The following is a 6234-nucleotide window of genomic DNA, read 5'->3' on the forward strand; positions in this document are numbered from 1 at the left end:
CCATCATCCCCTCGAATTGCCCTGTCCTCTTAGCAGAGAAACACCCCCAAAGGATCATGTTTCCACCTCCATGCTTGACGTTGGATGCTCTTCCGCCAAACACGACATGTCGAGTTGAGTCCTAAGATCTGGATGTTGGTCTCATCTGATCACACGACCTTCTCATAAGCCTTCTCTGAATCATTCGGAGGATCCCTGGCAGACTTCAGACGGCCTGTACATGTGCTTTCTTGAGCGGGCGACCTTGCAGGCGCTGCAGGATTTGAATCCATTACAGCGCAGTGTGTTACCAATAGTTTTCTTGGTGACTGTGGTCCCAGCTGACTTCAGATCATTAACAGGTCCCTCCTGTGTAGTTCTTGGCTGACCCCTCACCTTTCTGATGATCATTGATGCCCCAAGAGGCGAGATCTTAGATGGTGGAGCCCCAGACCGAGGGCGATTGATGGTCATTTTGGGCTTCTTCCATTTTCTAATAATCAAACCAGTTGTCTTTTTCTCACCAAGCTGCTTGCTGGTGGTCTTGTCTTCTATTCCAGCCCTTTGCTGGTCTACAATCTGGTCCCTGATGTCCTTAGACAGGTGTCTTTTGTCCAGGTAGCGACTTGACATCAGGAGTACTTTCTTAAAGCGAGAGGACTAATTTAACCGGTCTGTGGGAGCCAGAAGTCTTGTTGGTTGCAAGGGGATCAAATACTTATTTCCCCCATTAAACGCAAATCAACCTTTTTTTAATGCACATTTCTGGATTTTTAAGAAATATTCTGTCTCTCACTGTTAGAATAAACAGACCATAAAAATGACAGACGGTTCATTTCTTTGTAAATGGGTAAACTCACTATATTGTCAGGGGATCAAATACTTATTTCCTCCACTGTAGATGTCTTTACGGTGCATGCATCCCATCATAAGTACAGTACCTGAGTTAATGTACTTTCCACCACTGGAAGAATTCACTCATCCTGAAATGTTTTAAATCACATGATTGTGGATTACTGAGGAAAGAGAGGAGACTGGAGACCGAAGTGCTCCTGGTACGATGTCTGAGGACGGACAGCAGGACGGAGGACAGACAGCGCTCTCAGGGTTCGGAGGTCAAAGCTCTGCTGGAAGTTTCCATTCGGAGGATCTGGAGGAGACACATGGAGGGACGGGGACCTTCCACTGGGAGGACAGGAGCCGCCACATGTCGAGACACAACAGGGACATTTAATTATATTTCAGAATCAGAATGGGGCATCTACACCGTACGGGTTCGATTCCCGGTTCGTGGTCCTTTCCAGATCCCACCCCGACTCTCTCTCCCACTTTCCTGTCACTCTCAACTGTCCTATCCGATTAAAGGCAAAAAGCCCCCAAAAATATCTTAATAAAAAAAGATCTCCAAATGTCTTAATAAAAGTATAGGCCTCTTCTTTGAAAGCTTTTTAAAATCAGAAATAAACATCTTTAAGACATCAAATATATTCAAATCTAGCAGGATATTTTTATTGCCATGTTCTTGAACACATTTGATTTTACGACACATGTTCCTGTCATGTTCCGTTAGTCTACTTATTTACCTTTCCTGCAGTTTTTTACGCAGCATATTTAAAGGATTCATGATCTTTATTCGGATTATAAACAGCACAGGCTTACCCAGAATCTTTTGAGTGAGCAATGTGGACTCTACCCAGCTGTCCGGGATATAAACCCTGCACATCTCTCCCAACACGAGACGACCTGCGACGGACATAGATAAACAGTTAAATGTACAAAAAAGACGAAAACAAGAGACGTATTAGTACCAAGGGATTACACACAATTTTGGAGCTGCTTTTCACCTAAGATTATTTCTCAAATGAAATGAAATGGTTACAAGAGATTCATACGAAAGAGGTTTAGTGCCACATGTGATTTTTTTTATCAGACCAAAAGTTAAAGTTTTTTTAGTTCTGAGAAAGAAGTTCTGAATTTAACTCAAAAATAAATTCACCTGTGGCACTCTTCCTCTACTATACATAACACAATGGAATACTGTCTAAACTAAAGTACATTAAAGAGAAAAGAAAGAAAACTAAATAATGTTCTCCAATATTTTGTATGATGTAGTTAACCAATAACGGATGCATCATTAAGAACCATGCGTACATTCATCGTCACGCAAAAGTCGGGGGTCATTATTTTCCCCACTTTCCACCTTTCACCAAAAATATGAATTTGATGGTTATTTTTTAACATTCAATATATATTTCCCCTCACTTTGGCGTTAACGTGGGTCCATCGTCTCTGAACTCATGCAGCCTCACAGCAGCTCCAGAACCGGACATCACTGAGGAGATTCAGCATCCAGACAACATTTAAAAGGGGTTGGGGGTGCAGACAGAGACCACAAACAGCAGCTGATCTACTACAGATTATATGGATATGGGTGTAATAGTTTATGTATTCAGGTCCACATTATGTATTTGAGTTCCTTGTATTGTGTTTCTACGTTTGCAGACAGACTCTTTTTACAGTATTTGTTTCTTTGAGTTGATACTCGTAAGCAGAGTAGATTCTGCAAGAGGTGCAGAAGTGAAACACATTTCAGTCGTGTTGTCGTAGACTCAGTTTAGTGCAAATGATTTGAATTCTGATCATTTTCTTTTAGAGAAGGAGGCCCTCTTATGGTTGGCACCGGCTATTGCAAAACAAACAAAAGTTATCTTCCTGATCATACTAACATATGTTCAAGTATCATTGGAGCACAGCAGTGGCTCAGTCAGTAGGGGCTTGGACTGGGACTCGTAGGGTTGCCGGTTCAAGTCCCCAAGCAGACATGAAATATGGAAAGTGGACTGCTACTTGGAGAGGTCCCAGTTCACCTCCTAGGCCTTGGACACCTCCAATCCCCCCTCCCCATTGCTCCCCGGGCGCTGCACAATAGCTGCCCACTGCTCCTAGTGTGTGCATGTATGTGACTAATAAAGAGGGCTTCATCCTCCGATTCTCAGTTTCTCCATGACCCTCATGCACATTTGTTCGCTTTTGTTGCCAACCCAAAACGTCTCTGTAATGCATTACCAGTTACCGTGTATTCTGTTACATTAATAATGATATTTATTTCCTTCCTTTTTTATGAAGAAGCAGATTCATGAGCACTGGTTTGTTTGGCAGGATTACCTGATACAAACTGGGCACTAAAAGGATAACTTTGTTCACTGTTGCTCATCAGGTCCAAAGACTGCTTTGTACTAAACCTTAAACATGTTTCTGAAGCATACATAAAACTGTGGGTGATTTTAGGGCCTTTTCCTTCTGTAAGGTTAAAGTACTAATTCCACGCTGTAAAGATACTCTGATTTGAAAGCTGACTCCAGATCAGTCAATCGCAAAATTAAAATGCAATGGATTAAAGACAATCCATATAAACATTAGAAGTTAAAGCAAAATGTCAAATAAAATAAATCACATCAAATGAAATCGATAATACAAAATAATGAAGTAAATATAAGAAGTTGAAGTATGAATGTGCAATACAAAGATAATGTAAAATAAATGAATACAAAAAATATCTCAAATAAACCACAGACTAAAATTTGTTATACAAACTGAAAATCTAAAGTACAAATTGGCACTTTTTACTACAATATAAAACGTGTTTCACCACATACGGTATACACTGGTTTATTACAATCATTAAGATATTAATGCTCAGTTGCACAGTTTAAGGTTTGGATCCTAAATTCATTTAATTCAATTTAAGAACGACTTGACTTTCCCATGAAATCTTTGCTGGTTGTTCAAAATATGTTACCTTGATGACACGATATCTTCTTTCCAGATCCAGATTTTTTTTATCCAGATCAGTCAATAGCAAAATGAAAATGCAATAGAACGTCTAAACCAGCAGAGGGCAACACACACACAATATTAGGAACTCATATAGTTTGCACTCAGCTGTTAACATTAAACCTGAGTTCATAAACCACACTCAATTACACAATGCCACACCCATCTGCACACCTGTTTCCAGTTCAAGACATAAAGGAATAATATGTCTTTATTTCCAATTTTAGCTCCTAAATGTAACATTTCTAATTACAATGCAATTGATTTATAGCACTTCTGTAGGAACTCAAAGTCCATTTGCAAAATGACATTTCACAGAACAAACAAAGATGAAATAAGGTCAATTTGAAAAACGATCATGTAGAACAGAAAGCTGGACGTCCATCAGTCTTACCTGCAGATGAGAGAGGCGACGCCTATGAATGCTGAGTCACCATCAGGTCGCTGAGTCAGAGAGAAGGTAACCTGAGAGACTTCATGGCTCAGCTTCAGATTCACCTTCAAATTAAAGTCCTCCGTTTTTATATTAGTGTCTTCTTTTATCTCTCCTCTTCAGATGTTATCTCTACAAGACGTGCAGGACAGAGAAACCCAACACTGAACACTGACAACAAGAGAAACTGACACCACACACACACACACACACACACACACACACACACACACACACACACACACACACACACACACACACACACACACACACACACACACACACACACACACACTACTAAGGTTTCCGTAGAACTGAGTGGAAACATTATTGTCTTCTTCAATGTGTGTGTGTGTGTGTGTGTGTGTGTGTGTGTGTGTGTGTGTGTGTGTGTGTGTGTGTGTGTGTGTGTGTGTGTGTGTGTGTGTGTGCAGTATGTGTTTGTTGGTCGATCTACAGTAATTGACAGGTTTGGATGTGAGAAATATATAATTCAGCTCCCCTTACTGTAACAATTCAAGGCAACATGAAGCATTTTATTCTTACAGTAAATAATTGAGAAATTATAAATACTCAAAAGCTTTACTTAAAAGTGTATGTGTTTATTTTTGCAAGTGTACCATGTACCATAAATGATGTATATAATATCCTGTTCTATATTTTGCTGATTATTTACGTTCATCGTCCAACTGTATATATATATATGGGATTAATGAAGTCATTCTTATCTTGTCTTTTAAAGATGTCCTTTTTCCATGAGTTTGCCTTTTTGGGTTACCATGTTTGCAATCAGTTGATTTACCTTTTTAATTGTAAAACTTCCTTAAACACACTTCACTTCAGGGGGCTGGAGTAGATCCTAAAATGAGCATCCCTGAAGCGAGGATCGTTTTTGAATCAAAAAGTCAGATATTGAAAGCATAGCCTATCTGTGTGTGAGCTTTACGTCATGATCTTATGACCATTTATGCTTTGTATTGGTCACTTTACACAGGGTGTGTGTGTGTGTGTGTGTGTGTGTGTGTGTGTGTGTGTGTGTGTGTGTGTGTGTGTGTGTGTGTGTGTGTGTGTGTGTGTGTGTGTGTGTGTGTGTGTGTGTGTGTGTGTGTGTGTGTTAAGATGTCCTCTAGAGGCTGCTAGAGAGGCTTCAGATGCTGGCTTACAGTTTACCGTTTTAAGATTTTCTAAGAGTTATTTTTTAAACATATAGGACATCCGTGTCAGGTATGAACCCACAGGAAATAAAGGATTTAAAAATAGGAGAAGATTTTGTTTAATGCCACATCCAAAAAACATAATCATCATGCTCAATTAAATATATTTTTAAAACTGCCAAATGGCTTTCATAATTGGCTTTTAAAATCTTTAAGAATACACACAACAGAAACCTAAATGATAAGATATGAAACTATAAGAATATCTTCATCAAATGTGAGGCTTTTGCAATGTATTCATTAAATAAGTGATAAAGGACAAACACTAAGCAATAATAGATGTTAGGGTGTCAAAGATAAGCACAGTTTATAGTGTATTTGTGTGGGTTTATATTAAACATGGCCATTTCATTAAAAGATTTGGTGAATTGGGGGAGCCAGAGTGATTCAATCTGATTTGTTTCACATTAATGGTATTGTATTCCTGTTTGGTATTTATTAATTGTGTCTTTTCTTTTGTAGTTCTTTGGGTGGGGACCTTATTTGTCATGTGTTGACACGCCCTGAATGGTGTCCACACAGACCTGGTTGGTGAGATTTGAATTGTTATTTTTTCTCAGACTGTACTTGATTAATGCAAAGCAGCAGCAGCAGCAGTCAGACTGGGACCAGGATCCTCAAACAAAGCATCCATTCACAGGAGCACCGGGGAGGGAGGGAGGAGGGAGGAAGGAGGGAGGGGTGCTATACATTTAGGTAGGCCTAAATAAATCAATAACAATGTAAAAGTCTGGGGGAAATGACTGTCAACACGCAAGAGAATATCAGTGTGTT

This window comes from Eleginops maclovinus, chromosome 5 (assembly GCF_036324505.1).
Source record: "Eleginops maclovinus isolate JMC-PN-2008 ecotype Puerto Natales chromosome 5, JC_Emac_rtc_rv5, whole genome shotgun sequence".
Classification (NCBI taxonomy): domain Eukaryota; kingdom Metazoa; phylum Chordata; class Actinopteri; order Perciformes; family Eleginopidae; genus Eleginops; species Eleginops maclovinus.